Genomic DNA, 17,121 nt, shown 5'->3' with positions numbered 1-17,121 from the left:
TGGAAAAGATCTTTTCAGAAAGATCGTTCATTTCAATACACACGTGTAGAGCTGAATTGTTAGATATACAGGTAGATATACGGGAAGAAACAATAGAATTCTACCTGTATCTGACGATTCAGCACTAAAAGTGGCCGATGTTTGGGTCCCTTCAAAGGCACCCGATCAAAATTTTTCATCCAGCCTGATCGACGAGCCGACCGATATCCAAGTCTTCTGCCGATATCGGTCGGCTCTTTTTCCACCGTACAAGCACCGAATATTGGACGAAAATTTTTTTGTACAATATTATCTGTGTAACTATGGCCACCTTCAGACAAGGCCATGGGACGATCTTGACCATATTGTTGCCTTCAGCAGTTTGTGGCTCATTCAGAATAATTCTTGTTCATCGGAGTAGGCAATGGTCTCAGTGGTGTCATCCTGGAGATCAGCCTGATTAGCTTTTGTTTTAGCTCTTCAGGGAGTGAATTCCTGTTTGAAGCATGAGTTGCAGTGGTTTTGTGGTCATGCTTACCTAACATGAAAAATTACATCTTAGTGTGCAAAAAATCCATGCTCCTCTAGTTCCTGCATACTTGCTTAGAGAGTTGGATTATGTCAGAAGAAAAAGGATCATGTCACATGGTCCTGGAGGTCTGTTCCTGAGCAGAACCTATGGACAAATTTTCAGCTCTGGTTGCTAGGTAAGGACTATACAAACATCAATGCACAGAAAAATGAACACCCTTTATGACAAAAAAGGTGGTCTATCTCATGAAGTTTCTGTAGTGTAGTGGTTACCATGTTCGCCTTGAACTGAAATGTCCCCAGGGCAAAAACAACCTTTTTTTATTGTTGTAATACTTGAAAACTGTAATTTTTGTCTACTACACTTTTTATACGTCAAAACAACTATGACTGACAATTAAGGACATTAACTATTGGGTTCTCCCTATGAAAACAACAGCAGTTATAATGTAATAAAAGTCGGTAATGGAAAAACTATTTGCAATGTGTAAAGTTATGCCTTTGTATGAACAAATTTTGCTTTGCGCGAATTTAATATAGCTTTTGTGAACCCGGAAACTGTTTAGCGACCACTTCCGACAGTGGAAGACCGTTTGCGAATTTTATAGTTTGCGCCAATGAGCAGTAAATGTAATAAAACTTCTTTATGAAAAAGTCATTATGTTCACCTTCAAGCACTTCTTAAGAGTGCGCAATTAAAATTAGCAATGCGCAATTGAGATTCGCAATGCAATAACAATTTAAGGAAGAATATTACAGTGCGAGATGTGCATTTTTATTCTTATTGATGCAAATTGTTTTGCTCTTTGCGACTTTTATTACATTCTCCCGATAGAGCCTAAAATTAGAGGTAATATGCAGCTCTCTTTTAGTTAATACAGTACAGAATGTATGGGATATTCCCTCTGGATATTTTTATCTACACCATTTTCATCTAATTTATCAGCCTATACCAGCAAAATAATACAAATATTTTTTGTTTTATTTTAAACTGCTGGTAAGATACTTTTATGTAAAAAATGGTATAAATTACACTTTTTTTGAAAAATGGTCAACTTTATTTAGAAATGCAAACAAGTCTTTTAACAGTTATTTTAAATCAAGGGTTAAACAAAAAGTGGGCCTTTATAACTGACGGTTGGGTGCTAATCCCTATTAATATGTTAATAATGATTCTATACAGCAACTAAAAGGTGTGAAATTAAGTTCTTTTGAAACAATTCAAGGCAGAAAGCCCTGACACTGCTTTATGGTGAAAGTAACTCATATTTTAATATTATATATATTGATATTGCAATGTTTCATCCGCTGTCAACTCCAAAAAGCAGCATATTCATTACTTGGTACTTGGATAACCCAATGTCTGGGTTTGGACATGTTTCTGAAGCATAATTCCCCAGAAGGAATTTTTGGTCAGCTGAGATGATTGCTATTTTTCTGCATGGACATTTTCTGTGTACTTGGGCCTGTCTATTATTTACCATTTGTGTAATTTCTGCTCAGTCTCTCCAGAAAATGTGTCAATGATTCAGCAGATCTTTGCTTTTTTTTATATCACCACAAAGATGTCTGATAATCTACACAAGATAAATGGGAAAGATAAGAAAACAAACAAGAAGTTATATTATCTGTTTACCTGTCTGTAAAGAAAAAAATTAGCTTTTAGAAACATTTCTTGTATCTAATTTATTATTTTACAGACTAGAAGGTGAAAAATGAAATATCGTCTATTTTGATTGTGGAAACCTATCAAATCTGTTCCTATTGAAAAACAATACATTTTTTTCAGTGCTAATGTAAAGACATAAATATTGTATGAAATTAGCCATTCACATCCTCTGATTTATCAGGAAGAGCAGATTTGGAAAGCATGATTTGCAGGAAGTTTCTGTAGTGTAGTGGTTATCACGTTCGCCTAACACGCGAAAGGTCCCCGGTTCGAGACCGGGCAGAAACAAAATCTTTTGGCTTTGATGAGGTACACATTGAAAAACAGCCTATCACTTCTAGATGAAACTTTATGTTTTAGTTTATACTGGATACAAATAGAGACTTGACTGTTCAAAAGAAGAAACTTGCAACTGATGACATTTAAAGACTTTTATTTCAACCATATTGTTTTTAAAATGGTTATTTCTAATTCATAAGTGTTTCATTTAAGAAACACACATTTTCTTTTACACTTATCAAAACTAATCAAAACTGGCACTTGTGCACCAATAGGCTGCGAAACCCTTTTAATGACGTTTTTATACTGTAACTAAAAACGGTGTGAAATTAAGTTTCATTAAACAATTCAGGGCTGAAAGTTGTCTTACTGCTCTCTACTGATAACTCATATTTTAGTACTAGCTGTCATAATAATATATTTTTAAAACATGCAATGTAAAATGTGTGCAATGTTAACAGAGGAAATAATGAATATTATTTGAATTCTAATTAATTATGTGATGCCTATAAAACATTAAGTATGAATAAAACAATTAATTTATTACAATGCTTTATCAGTTGACCTAAAAAACATAAAAAAGTGAAAATTTCAACATAAATACAGTTTACACACACATATACATACACATACCAACACACACACAGCCATGAAAAGATTTGCTTACTATCCAGCAGAGTGGCGCAGCGGAAGCGTGCTGGGCCCATAACCCAGAGGTCGATGGATCGAAACCATCCTCTGCTAGTTTTTAGCAACTCTTTGGAGAGTTGTAAAATTATACATGAATTTCTAATAAACTGCAACAAACCTTATAGTCTATAGGCCAATAATGATAAACGGTATTAACACTATATAGATGTGAAGGTTATATATAGTGATGGTTGATTTTGTCCCATTTTGTTTCCCACAAAATTCAAAAATTTCACTGTAAATTTGCAAAACGGGTGAAAAATTTTTCCCCATTTTGCGAATTTTGCTTGAAATTTGCGTGGCGACAATTTCAATGCCAGTGTCATTTGACGCTCATTAATATCAATTTTCACCGGCGTCGAAATGCGAAAATTCACCGTTTCTTCCATCACTAGTTATATATAGCGGTCCAGTATCTGCAAATAATTCTTTGCCAATGAAACAATATAAAAAACAATGTATGTGTGAGCAAGAGACTGCGAGTTTGTGTTTCAGTAAACGCTGAAGGAGATGTTTAAAGAAAGAATGTTTGTGCATACGTGAGAAACTAATTGTATGCTGGATATTGTCATGAACATCTCAGGGGACATCTCAGGGAATCTTCCCCCTGCCCTCCACCGGCTAAAATAAAATCAGCTTATATAACATATGAACCATATTTTCTGTTTGATGATTTGCATTGACACTTAGGATTAGCTTCTCGACAGCTGTCAGAGGTTTAAATAATTTTTTTCATATTAAACTGCTGGTAAGATACTTTTTTTGTAAAAACAATTGTATGTAAAATTTTAGTGTGATATAGAGAGTGATATTCTGAGACAAATTGCAATTGGTTTTAATTTTTTTTATTTGTGTTTTTTGAGTCCATATTAATATATGAATGATGTTTCTATACAGCAACTAAAAGGTGTGAAATCAATTTATTTTGAAACAATTCAAGGCATAAAGGACTGATACTGCTCTATGGTGATAGTAACATATTTTAATATTATATGTATTGATATTGGATTGTTTCATTTACTTACATCTCCAAAAAGCAGCATATTCATTACTTGGTACTTGGATAACCCAATGTCTTGGTCTGGCCATATTTCTGAATAGTGATGGGCAAATTTGCGCCGTTTCGCTTCGCAGAAAAATTCGCAAATTTCGCGAAACGGCGAAAAATTTGCGAAACGGCGCCGGCGCCCGTTTTTGGCGCCGGCGTCCGTTTTTTCGGAAAAATTTTTTTTGACACCGGCGAATTTTTGCCGCGAATTTTCGCTGGCGTTTCGCGAATTTATTCGCTGGCGGCGAAATGCGCAAATTCGCCACGAATAAATTCGCCCATCACTATTTCTGAAGCATAATTCCCCAGAAAGAATTCTTGGTATCTGGACAGCTGAAGTGATTGCTACTTTTCTGCATGCAAATGTTCTGTGTATTATTTACCATTTGTATAATTTCTGCTCAGTCTCTACAGAAAAAGCATCAATGAGTCAGCAGATCTTTGCTTTCTTATATCACAACACAGATGTCTGATAATCTACACAAGAATAGTGGAACGATAAGAAAACAAAGAACAAGTTATTATATTATTTGTTTACTTTTCTTTAGAGCAATCATTAGGTTTTAGAAATAATCATTGCATCTAATGTATTATTTTACAGACTAGAAGGTAACAAAGTGAAATATTGTCTATTTTGATTGTGGAAACCTATAAAATCTATACCTATTAGAAAAACAATACACTTTTTCAATGCTAATGTAAAGAAATAAATATTGTATGAAATTAGCCATTCAAATACTCTACTTTATCATGAAGAGCAAATTTTGAAAAACAGGCCTACAGGAGGTTTCTGTAGTGTAGTGGTTATCACGTTCGCCTAACACGCGAAAGGTCCCCGGTTCGAGACCGGGCAGAAACAATGCATTTTGTTGTTGGCCTTGAGATACAAATTGTTATTCTTAAAAAACAGCCTACCACTTCTAACATGAAACTTTATGTTTTAGTTTATACTGGATACAAATAGAGACTTTTGTTTTTGATAATTGTAAAATTATACATGAATTTCTAATGAATATATAGTGATGAGCGAATGTGCGAATTTGTCCTATTTTGCTTCCCCATGAAATTGAAAAATTTGCATGTTTTGCGAATTTTTCTGGAAAATTCAACGCCGTCGTCATTTGATGCACATTAATGTAAATTTTTGCCGGTGATTTTTCACGGCAAATTCACAAATTTATTTGCCGGAGGCGAAAAGCGGAAATTCGCAGTGAATTTGCGCCTAGCGAATAAATTCGACCATCACTAGTTATAAATAGCGGTCCAGTATCTGCAAATAATTCTTGGCCAATGAAACAATATAAAAAACAATGTATGTGTGAGCAGGTGACTGCGAGTTTGTTTTTCAGTTAAAGGGTATGTAAAGTCTAAAATAGAATAAGGCTAGAAATGCTGTATTTTGTATACTAAATATAAACATGAACTTACTGCACCACAAGCCTAATCAAACAAATAATTTATGCTTTCAAAGTTGGCTACAGGGGGTCACCATCTTGTAACTTTGTTATACATCTTTGCAAGACTAAGACTGTGCACATGCTCAGTGTGGTCTGGGCTGCTTAGGGATCATCATAAACAAAGCTGCTTGAGTTCTGCATGGCTGGGAAATAAGGCGGGGGCTCCCCCTGCTGTTCATAAGTATGGTTGTTTCCCTGCTCAGCAGTTAGGGACCGTCTGACAATTCCTATCCACAGCAGTAAATGAAGGGAGAATTTCACTGCATACAGTCAGGTTTCTTATAAAAATGGTACACATTTTTTAATTAAAGTATATTGGAGATATGTTTCTTTTTCATTAAAGAAAGTAAAAATGGGATTTTATTTTTTTGCCTTTACATGCCCTTTAATGTTGAAGGAGATGTTAAAAGAAAGAATGTTTGTGCATATGTGAGAAATATATATATAATTGTATGCTGGATATTTTAGATATAGAAAATGTGTGTCATAAACATCTCGGGGCACATTTCAGGGAACCAGCACTTATATAACAGTGTAACAAACTGTAACCTATAGCACCTTAATACCCCTCTGAATTGTGTCTGTATGTTACTCTCCCTTTTAGACTATAAGCAATACAGGGTAGGGTCCTCCAGACTTTTGTTTCCTTGACATTGAGCACTTAATCTGTATTGTAATTATATTTTATATTTATATGAATTGTATTTCTAACAATGCACTTATTGTTACTTTTTATTCCAATGTTTGTTACCCTCATGGAGTGATATACAAATAAAAATATACAGGCATGCATATATCAGCTGCCTCGTTAGCGCAGTAGGTAGCGCGTCAGTCTCATAATCTGAAGGTCGTGAGTTCGATCCTCACACGGGGCATATGTTTTGAGTAGTACAAATTTAAAGATTAACGATTAAATTAGATTTATTTAAATAATACATATAAAATAAAGTTCAACTTATATATATACAATGTAAGTACAGCTGTTTCAAACTCATATCAATTGAGAATTGGCAATAAATTCTGTATACAACAAGGCTGTCACACCAGTAATTCATTTGTTTTGCTATTTACTTTTTTAGCCGCACATAGAATTTCAGGACTAATGATATTGATACTGAGACAAATATCTATATACTTTGAATATTAGACTAAGAGATTGGTAAGAAAAATCTAAGATGTAAGATGTCACCGAGCAGTGTTGTGCATTGTAGCCTAAAGCCTGCACGATAGATTCACCTGCCCGGCTAGCTCAGTCGGTAGAGCATGAGACTCTTAATCTCAGGGTCGTGGGTTCAAGCCCCACGTTGGGCGTACAATTTTCAGTTTGCATGATGTTTCAAAAATGTAAAAGATATAGTTAAAGGACCATTAATGTCAATTTTTTTTTAAAAAAAAAAATTGTTAGTATACCACAAAAAAACCACCAAGACTAATTAAACTTTAAAATCGCACAGCCTTAATTAAGAAATAACTTACCAAAGAAAAGGCAACACGGCGACGATCGTGCAGCACTAAATTTCTCCTCCCTTGCTATCTCCTATATGGAAGGCAGGGAGGAGAAATCGAGGGCCGCATGATGGATCACCATCATCATTGCCTTTTCTGAAGAGGTGCACAAGCGGAGTTTTGGTAACTTATTTCTTAAAAAAGGCTGTGCAATTTTAACATTTAATTAGTCTTGGTGGGGATTTTTTCGTGGTATACTAACAAAACTTTGATGTTACTGGTCCTTTAAAGGAGTAGTTCACCTTTAAGTTAATAGTTACCTTATACCATATATTCTAAGCAACTTTTAAATTGGTATTTATTTTCTATAGTTTTGAATTGTATGCCTTCTTCTTCTTCTGACTCCTTCCAGCTTTCAAATGGGAGTCACTGACACCATCTAAAAAACTCTGTAAGGCTACACATTTATTGTTATTGCTACTTTTTCTTACTCATCTTTCAATTCAGGCTTCTCCTATTCATATTCCAGTCTCTTTTTCAAATCAGTGCTTTGGTCCAAGGTAAGCAGTCACAGCAGCCAGACTTTCACGTGGGGCCACACAGGGCTGCCATCAGGAGGGACAGTTGTCCCGGGCCTGCAGGTATTTGTGTGTAATGGGGGTGGGCCTGGTCATGCTCCACTTACTTGATTAGCCGGCCCCCTCTGCTGTCAGCATGCTGCAAGCTTCAGAAAAGAGCACAGGAGCTCCGGTGTGTGTGTATGATCAGTCTCCTATTCAGATCTCTGTGCCCTCATTGGTCGTTTAAGGATAAGTCCTGGTAAAGCTGTACAGGTATTGGATCTATAGGATCTTCCACTCCAGCCTATCTAATCCCAATGCAGCTTTACTGGGACTAGAAGAAAAATCATGCACATATGGGATGTCCAGTCCTCTCATCTGAAGCTTGCAGTACTCTGACAGCAGGAGGGCCTGGATAATCAAGTAAGTGAAGCATGGCTAGGCCCCCCCTTAAGAGCCAAACCCTGGCAAGCAATTTTAAAAATTTTGGGGGGACCTGGCCACCAATGCTTTTTTTTTTTTTTTTTTTACTTAAAGGAGGGTCCTGGCCACCAGTGGATTTTTTTTGGAATTTTTGACACATCTGTCGGTTAATATTGATTGTACAATAGGATTTCCGTCGATTGCAATAACATTATATATCAACATTATAATAATAATATCATAATAACATTTCTAACAATCATCTTCTTATGACTTCGGTGCTAAGATCCTATAAAGAATTTTGTGGATAGGAGGCTAACAACCTATTCAGACTGGCAACTTGTGGGTTCTGGCAAATGCCAGAGGGGCTGCTATAAGGTGCCATAGAAAGTCAGTATTTAGTGGGCTGGTGGGGACTGTTTAGGCCTCTATGTGGGCTGAGTGGGTCTCTGTGTACCTGAAATGCCAAGGCCTAGTTTAATTCTCAGTCTGGACCTGCTCCTGGGGAGTGAGTAGTCTGGTTGTCTTTGTTCTTGTTGCATGTTTCTGAGGTACCAGCACGACGCCATACAAGTATACGGGTGTCATTTCCACGGCGAAACAAGCCATAAAAATTCACCCATCCCTGGTTCCTTTCTGAATGTTGCTTCTAACAGTCCATGTAGAAGATATGGTGTAGTTTGTTTGTAACATGGGGGGCCCAGGCCATAAGTATTTTTTTTACTTGTAGGCAGGCCCAGATCACCAATGCCTTTTTATAACTTAGGGGGGTTTAATGTTGTAGCTCTGTATGTCTGTATGGGGTGGGTGAGATGTGGGGTATGGCTTGGGGGGTGGGCGGGACCAGGGGGCCCAGAAAATTTTGCATGGTCCCATGATTTATAAAGGCAGTCCTGGGGCCAGGCCCAGACTGGCAATCTATGGGTTCTGGCAAATGCCAGAGGGGCTGCTAAAGATGCCATAGAAAGTCACTATTTAGTGGGCTGGTGGGGGCTGATTGGGCCTCTGTGTGGGATGATTGAACCTCTGTGTACCTGAAATGCCAGGGCCTATTTTGATCCTCAGTCTAAACCTGCCTGGGGCCACACAAGGGGAGACATGGGCTGGACAGCACTGAGATAATGTATGCAGGGATGCCATCAGGGGGGTATCTTTTGTATCCAGTAATTTTTTCCTTATTGTAGGGATTTCTGTCCATTTTCCTTGGAGATCGCTTCTATGTCTGAGACCTTTTTGCACCATCTTGCATATATAAGATCCACCAACAGATTTTTAGTGATGGGAACTGAGAGACATTTTAACTTACATTTCTTCAAGTAGCTTGTGGTAACTTTTGAGTTATGTTTAGGATCTTTGTAGGCCCGGACTGGCAATCTGTGGGTTCTGGCAAATGCCAGAGGGGCTGATATAAGATCCTATAGAAAGTCAGTATTTAGTGGGCTGGTCGGAGCTGTTTGGGCCTCTATGTGGGAATTGGGCCTCTGTGCACTTGAAATGCCCGGGTCAACTGCTGGATCATTGTGTTGTTGTAGGAACTAGATCCCCTTTTAACCTTCTTGGCTAGCACTCAGAACGTTGGCATCCAGAATTAGCTGATTAGCTGAATCCATTATTCCCTATATACATACATATTTGCCTATGCCATCATCTGCCACATAACCCCAAAGCAAAATGAACCCATCTCCAAGTTTAACAGTTAAAAGAATTTTTTAATCAATCACTTTGGCTTTTAGGGAAAATTTGCATATCACATACTTCCCAACTTCCCAACATTTTGTGCCCCTAGTCCTGGATTGGCAGCTACATGCCGAGCTTCTGCTAAGCAGTGCCAAAACTTGAAACAGTACTAGTGCTGGAGTGGGAAGAGTGGGAAACAGAAATCGTTTTCGCTAGCGTGTTGTCTCCGCGTGGGATTTGGTATTAGTTCATATAAATAGTATTTATTTTGTATGAGAGTATTATACATAATATTGTACAATTATATTACTCTGAAAATGTACTTAAGGAATTGGACATAAAATCATGACTGTTTAACCTACTATATATCCTGAAGGTGTTATTATTGAAATCATCACGTACTGAGGGCATTATAAACAATTAATTGTGTAAATGCTTGGGGCTATCACTGTGTCTATCATTAAATGCTTGAAAGCCACCACTGTGTCTGCTATGAAATGCTTGGAAGTTGTCCCTTGTTTCAACCATGTAAATAGGTGGATGCGGCTACAATGTGGGCAGGGCCACCAGTTACTTAACTGTATGTCTCTTTCAGTTTTTTAAATGTTAAAAAATGTAACAAAAAATGTAAAATGAAACTTGCAGATTGCATTGAAATAGCTTTATCTACCCATAACATGAAAAGTCTTAAACAAGCAGAGTGGCACAGCGGAAGCGTGCTGGGCCCATAACCCAGAGGTCGATGGATCGAAACCATCCTCTGCTAGTTTTGAACTTTTTTTTTTTAAATCAAAATACATTAATAATTTGGTAAATATTTATTTTAAAATAGTCATTATTATCTTCAAAGTCATATTTATTTTAAAGGATTTTTTCTTGCTGTGGCTAAAACTAATTTTTTTCTATTCTTAGGTCAAACCTTCTTTAGAAATGTGTATGGTGTCTCATATTTCATGCACTGTTATGTATATAATTCTGGAAAGCATAAAAATAGCAAAAGTCCCTAAAAATCAAAACTATTGTTTAAATAAGGACAAATTGTCTAATTTCTTTTTTCTTGTTGACCTCCTGTTTCCCGCCCCTTAAATGTCAGCTGCAGTAACACAAGGGTGGAAATTTCCCCTCCTACTGTGCTTCTGGCAGGGATCATTAAGACACACCCACCTCTCATTTAAAACATGGACAGGGACTGTAGCTCCAGTAGACCCTAAATGTATGTTATCCTGCCCAGAACAGGAATTTAACAAAATAGGGGAGCTGTTGGGAATCAAGAGCACCAGGTCCTGCCATCTTGGTTCTTAATAAAAATGTTTTCCACTTTCCACCATATAGTATTCATTGTTGACTATAAAATTAGATAAACACTTAAAGGAGACGTATAGGAGAAATGAAAAACCCCTAAAGGCATACATCAGATGCTGATATGGTGACAATACTAGGGCTAAAGTTTTAATAAGTGATTTTAACTAATAAAAGTTGTGTTTTAATTCTAATCGAAAAGGTAGATGATCCATTTAGATGTGTCATATGCACATGGATTATGGATTAAAAAATTAGGTTTTAGTATGTTAATAAGATCCGCCATCTGAACTGGTTTGCTTGAAGTAACGGGATTGAGGTGTTGTTCAAATACTGGCTATCATATATTTCTTTAGTTATGGTTTAAAGATTTTGGACAGCTATTGCTTAGCTGTGGATGAGTGGTTATTTGATAAATTGTTTGCTCATCTTATTGGTGACGAACTACAATGAAAAATAAAAAGCTAATGTATCTACTGAAATTGGAAGCCAAGTATACAGGCAAAAAGCATTATTGCGTTGGCCGGGAATCGAACCCGGGTCAACTGCTTGGAAGGCAGCTATGCTCACCACTATACCACCAACGCCAATTGCATAGGTTCTCCAAAATGTTCTCCAAAATGTCCTCCTGACCTTTGGTTTTTATTTATGGACTACAGTTCACACAACATGTTTCAGGCTTGCGTGCCCTTTCTCAAGTGTGACATAAAACAGAATGTGCAAGCCTTAGGGTAAGGACACAAGGGGAGATTCGGGGAGATTTAGTTGCCTGGCGACTAATCGCCTCTTCTTCTGGGTGACAATCTCCCTGATCTGCCTTCCCCTACCTTCCCGCTGGCTATAATGAGGAATCGCCAGTGGGATGGCACTCACAGTGCTTCATTTTCCGAAGTTGCCCGATGTTGCCTCACAAGGAAAATTCAACACTGCCGTCATTTGATGCACATTAATGTTAATTTTTGCCAGTGATTTTTCACAGCAAATTCACGAATTTATTTGCCGGCGGCACATTTCAGGGAACCAGCACTTATATAACAGTGTAACAAACTGTAACCTATAGCACCTTAATACCCCTCTGAATTGTGTCTGTATGTTACCCTCCCTTTTAGACTATAAGCAACACAGGGTAGGGTCCTCTAGCCTTTTGTTTCCTTGACATTGAGCACTTAATCTGTATTTTATATTTATATGAATTGTATTTCTAACAATGCACTTACTGTTACTTTTTATTCCAATGTTTGTTACCTTCAAGGAGTGATATACAAATAAAAATATACAGGCATGTATATATCAGCTGCCTCGTTAGCGCAGTAGGTAGCGCGTCAGTCTCATAATCTGAAGGTCGTGAGTTCGATCCTCACACGGGGCATGTATTTTGAGTAATATAAACACATTCAATGAAAACGAATATGTTTTGTTATGGAAAACTTCATATTTGAGTACTGAGAAATTAGCATCAGAACTAGGACATGGTAACGGGACTATCTTGAGCATTCAGCATTTTGTGGCTCATTCAGAATAATTCTTGTTCTGGTGTGATCCTGAAGATAATTTGCTTATTAGCTTTTGTTTTAGATCTTCAGGAAGTGAACTCCTGTTTGAAGCATGAGTTACAGTGGTTTTGTGGTCATACTTACCTAACATGAAAATGTACATCCTAGTGTGCAAAGCATCCATGCTCCTCTAGTTCCTGCATACTTGCTTAGAGAGTAGGATTATGTCAGAAGAAAAAGGAGCATGTGACATAGTCCTGGAAGTCTGTTTCTGAGCAGAACCTATGGACAAATCTTCAACTCTGGTTGCTAGGGGGAACTATCCAACCAACAAGGCACAGCAAAATGAACACCCTGTATGGCAAAAAAAGGAGGTCTATCTCATGTAGTGTAGTAGTTATCACTTTGCCTAACACGTGAAATGTCCCCAGGGCAGAAACAACCTTTTTTTTGTTGTTATTATACTTGAAAATGTTTTGTCTACTACACTTTTTATATGTCAAAAACTGTGACTGACAATTAGGGACATTAACTATTAGGGTTCTCCCTGAGAGAATAACAGCATTTAAAGCACAAAAGGCCTAAACTTAGATACAATATGCAGCTCTCATTTAGTTAATACAGTACAGAATTCATGAGATATTCCCTCCGGACTTTTTTATCTAAACCATTTTTATCAGCCTAAACCAGCAAAATAATACAACTAATTTTTGTTTTATTTTAAACTGCTGGTAAGATACTTTTTTTTTTTTATAAATTACACTTTTTTTGAAAAATGGTCAACTTTATTTAGAAATGCAAACAAGTCTTTTCACACCTATTTTTACTCAAGGGTTAAACCAAAACGGGGGCTTTTCAATTGACAGTTGGGTGCTAATCCCTATTAATATGTTAATATTATTTCTATACAGCAACTAAAAGGTGCAAAATTAAGTTCTTTTGAAACAATTCAAGGCAGAAAGCCCTGACACTGCTCTATGGTGAAAGTAACTCATATTTTAATATTATATATATTGATATTGCAATGTTTCATCCGCTGTCAACTCCAAAAAGCAGCATATTCATTACTTGGTACTTGGATAACCCAATGTCTGGGTTTGGACATGTTTCTGAAGCATAATTCCCCAGAAGGAATTCTTGGTCAGCTGAGATGATTGTTATTTTTCTGCATGGACATTTTCTGTGTACTTGGGCCTGTCTATTATTTACCATTTGTATAATTTCTGCTCAGTCTCTCCAGAAAACGTGTCAATGAGTCAGCAGATCTTTGCTTTTTTTTTATATCACCACAAAGATGTCTGATAATCTACACAAGATGAATGGGAAAGATAAGAAAACAACCAACAAGAAGTTATATTATCTGTTTACCTGTCTGTAAAGGAATCATTAGCTTTTAGAAACATTTCTTGTATCTAATTTATTATTTTACAGACTAGAAGGTGACAAAATGAAATATCGTCTATTTTGATTGTGGAAACAAATCTATACCTATTTAAAAACAATAATTTTTTTCAGTGCTAATGTAAAGACATAAATATTGTATGAAATTAGCCATTCAAATACTCTGCTTTATCATGAAGAGCAGATTTTGCAAATGCCCCGGCAGGAGGTTTCTGTAGTGTAGTGGTTATCACGTTCGCCTAACACGCGAAAGGTCCCCGGTTCGAGACCGGGCAGAAACAAAGCATTTTGCCGTTGGCCTTAAAGGACCAGTAACATCACATTTTTTTTTTCAAAAATTCGTTAGTACATAACGAAAAAATAACACCAACACAAATTAAAATTTAAAATAGCAAAGCCTTTATTAAGAAATAACTTACAGAAACTCCACTTCCTGTCCTTTTCAGAAACGGCGAAAAGGCGACCATCCTTCCTGCAGCGCTCGATTTGTCCTCCCTGGCTAGCTCCAATATTCTACTGACAGCGTGTGAAGTGAGGTGAACCTCACCTCAGCTCACCTCAGCGCTCCGCTGCCTGTGGAGGGAGAACTGCTTGCTCCCAGGAAACTGTCTGCATCTTTGGCTGCCTGCACCAGTTGGTTTTCTTGCACTCGTACAGCAGGAAGGTCTTCATGTGTCGGTCCCGCAGGGTCTTGATCCGCAGCTTCAACTCTCTTCACCTCACTTCACACGCTGTCAGTAGAATATTGGAGCTAGCCAGGGAGGACAAATCGAGCGCTGCAGGAAGGATGGTCGCCTTTTCGCCGTTTCTGAAGAGGACAGGAAGTGGAGTTTCTGTAAGTTATTTCTTAATAAAGGCTTTGCTATTTTAAATTTTTTGTGTTGGTGTTATTTTTTCGTTATGTACTAACGAATTTTTGAAAAAAAAAATTTGATGTTACTGGTCCTTTAAGATACACATTGGAAAACGGCCTACCACTTCTAGATGAAACTTACTTGCGACTGACGACATTTATTGACTTTTGTTTCAACCATACTGTTTTTAAAATGGTTGTTTTTGATTTATACGTTTTTAACTTAAGAAATGCACATTTTCTTTTACACTTATTGTTATTCAAGGGTTAATCCGAAACTGGCACTTATTAATACCTTAATGGCGTTTTAATACTGTAACTAAAAACGGTGTGAAATTAAGTTTCATTAAACAATTCAGGGCTGAAAGTTGTCTTATCTATGTCTCTCTATATATAGTGGTCCAGTATCTGCAAATAATTCTTGGCCAATGACTGTATCATTTTATATGAAGAACAATGTATGTGTGAGCAAGAGATTGCGAGTTTGTGTTTCAATAATGTTGAAGGAGATGTTAAAAGAAAAAATATTTGTGCATATGTAAGAAAGTAATTGTATTCTGGATATTTTAGATATAGAAAATGTGTGTCATAAAAACCACAATGTCCATCAGTTGCCTCGTTAGCGCAGTAGGTAGCGCGTCAGTCTCATAATCTGAAGGTCGTGAGTTCGATCCTCACACGGGGCATATGTTTTGAGTAGTACATGGACAAATTTAATGATTAAATTAGATTTACACAAATAATGGATATCAAATAAAGAATAACTAATATACACAATGTAATTACAGCTGTTTCAAACTCAGATCAATTAGGTATTGGCAATATATTCTGTATATGTCAAGGCTGTCACACCAGGAATTCATTTGTTTTGCTATTTACTTTTATAGCTGCACATAGAATTTCTGGACTAATGATATTGGTACTGAGTAGTGATGGGCGAATTTGCGCCATTTAGCTTCACCAAATATTTGCGCAATTCGCAAAACGGCAAAAAATTTGCGGAACGGCACCGCCGTCTCGTTTTTGGTGCCGGCATCCATTTTTTACGCTAGCATCCGTTTTTTGACGCCGGCGTCCGTTTTTGGTCGCCGCCAACATTTTTTTTGCCGCCAGCAAATTTTTGCGCCCGTTTCGTGAATTTATTGGCCAAAGGTGAATCGCGCAAATTTGCTGCGAATTCGTGCCTGGCGAATAAATTCCCCCTTCACTAGTACTGAGAAAAATATACTTTGCATATTAGACTAAGAAATCGGACACTTACTGTATGGAACCAAAGTATAAAACAAAAAATCTGCGTTGGCCGGGAATCGAACCCGGGTCAACTGCTTGGAAGGCAGCTATGCTCACCACTATAAGACCAACACTAGATATGAAGCTACAAAGACAGAACAGTTTGTAATGTTTTTCATGTTTCCTCCCACTTTTCCTGCACATCCCACACTGTTGAAGTCATCTCCGGGTGAGAGAAGGTGCCCAACTCTGGGTGAGAGAAGGTGCCCAACTCTGGGTGGGAGGAGGCACCTAACTCTGGTTCAACTCCCAACACTGCAAAATAGTTATGTTTTTTTTTCTGGGAGCTGTAGTTTTCAAACAAGCATTGTGGTGTAACAAGTGGTGTAACTAGATATTACTGGGCCCACAGCAAATTATATACTTCCCAACTGTCCCGTTTTTAGAGGGACAGTCCCTCTTTTGACAGCTCAACCTGCAGTCCCTCATTTGTACTGGAAAGCCCCGTTTTTGTCTGCATTGAACAGCCAGAAAAAGAAACAAAGTTTCTAACTTAATTGGCTTTTGGCAGAGAGCCCAGAATAGTCACAGCTGCTTATAAATTCCTTTTGTAACAATTTCAAGACAAGGAAGTAACAATATAAGATAACAGGTCTCTTGGGAAATGTTAGACTCACAGCTTAAAGGGCAATTCACCTGTAATAACCGGGGAAAAAACACGGAAATATGTTCAAACGTTCAAAACCTGCTGAGTTTTGTAAAATGAACATGGTAATTAGGGAGTGTGACCACAAAAATGGGAGTGGTCAAAACAATTTTCACCGTGCTGAGCTCGCCCAAAATGTTGGGAGGTATGTATTTAGGCCCCCAAAATTTCTATTGCATTCCGACACTGAAACACTATAAGTTATTTCTAGACATAGTTACCTGGTGCTCTAGTGGTTCTAGCGCTTCTGCTTGGGTTTGGTTCCTGGTCAGGGAAAGCTGTTTTCCCTGACCGGTTCAACTCCCAACACTGCAAAATAGTTATGATTTTTTTCTGGGAGCTGTAGTTTTCAAACAAGCATTTTTTTTCTGTATATTGCC

At 37.4% G+C, this 17,121-nt stretch overlaps 9 non-coding genes across 9 annotated transcripts; 8 read left to right on the top strand and 1 right to left on the bottom strand.

The window, feature by feature from the left end:
- Positions 1-2,394: 2,394 nt before the first annotated feature.
- trnav-aac lies at positions 2,395-2,467 on the top strand. Its single transcript has one exon. It is a non-coding gene; the product is annotated as a tRNA-Val (tRNA).
- A 663-nt stretch (positions 2,468-3,130) lies between these two features.
- Positions 3,131-3,202, top strand: trnam-cau. The gene has a single exon. It is a non-coding gene; the product is annotated as a tRNA-Met (tRNA).
- A 1,780-nt stretch (positions 3,203-4,982) lies between these two features.
- trnav-aac lies at positions 4,983-5,055 on the top strand. The gene has a single exon. It is a non-coding gene; the product is annotated as a tRNA-Val (tRNA).
- A 1,400-nt stretch (positions 5,056-6,455) lies between these two features.
- On the top strand, positions 6,456-6,528 carry trnam-cau. Its single transcript has one exon. It is a non-coding gene; the product is annotated as a tRNA-Met (tRNA).
- A 363-nt stretch (positions 6,529-6,891) lies between these two features.
- trnak-cuu lies at positions 6,892-6,964 on the top strand. Its single transcript has one exon. It is a non-coding gene; the product is annotated as a tRNA-Lys (tRNA).
- Positions 6,965-11,573: 4,609 nt separating this feature from the next.
- On the bottom strand, positions 11,574-11,645 carry trnag-ucc. Its single transcript has one exon. It is a non-coding gene; the product is annotated as a tRNA-Gly (tRNA).
- Positions 11,646-12,354: 709 nt separating this feature from the next.
- Positions 12,355-12,427, top strand: trnam-cau. The gene has a single exon. It is a non-coding gene; the product is annotated as a tRNA-Met (tRNA).
- A 1,733-nt stretch (positions 12,428-14,160) lies between these two features.
- trnav-aac lies at positions 14,161-14,233 on the top strand. Its single transcript has one exon. It is a non-coding gene; the product is annotated as a tRNA-Val (tRNA).
- A 1,185-nt stretch (positions 14,234-15,418) lies between these two features.
- On the top strand, positions 15,419-15,491 carry trnam-cau. Its single transcript has one exon. It is a non-coding gene; the product is annotated as a tRNA-Met (tRNA).
- Positions 15,492-17,121: the final 1,630 nt, after the last annotated feature.

The sequence above is a fragment of the Xenopus laevis genome, chromosome 3L, assembly GCF_017654675.1.
Source record: "Xenopus laevis strain J_2021 chromosome 3L, Xenopus_laevis_v10.1, whole genome shotgun sequence".
Classification (NCBI taxonomy): domain Eukaryota; kingdom Metazoa; phylum Chordata; class Amphibia; order Anura; family Pipidae; genus Xenopus; species Xenopus laevis.
Note: the sequence above shows the minus strand (reverse complement) of the source record. Positions and strands in the feature narration are given on the sequence as shown.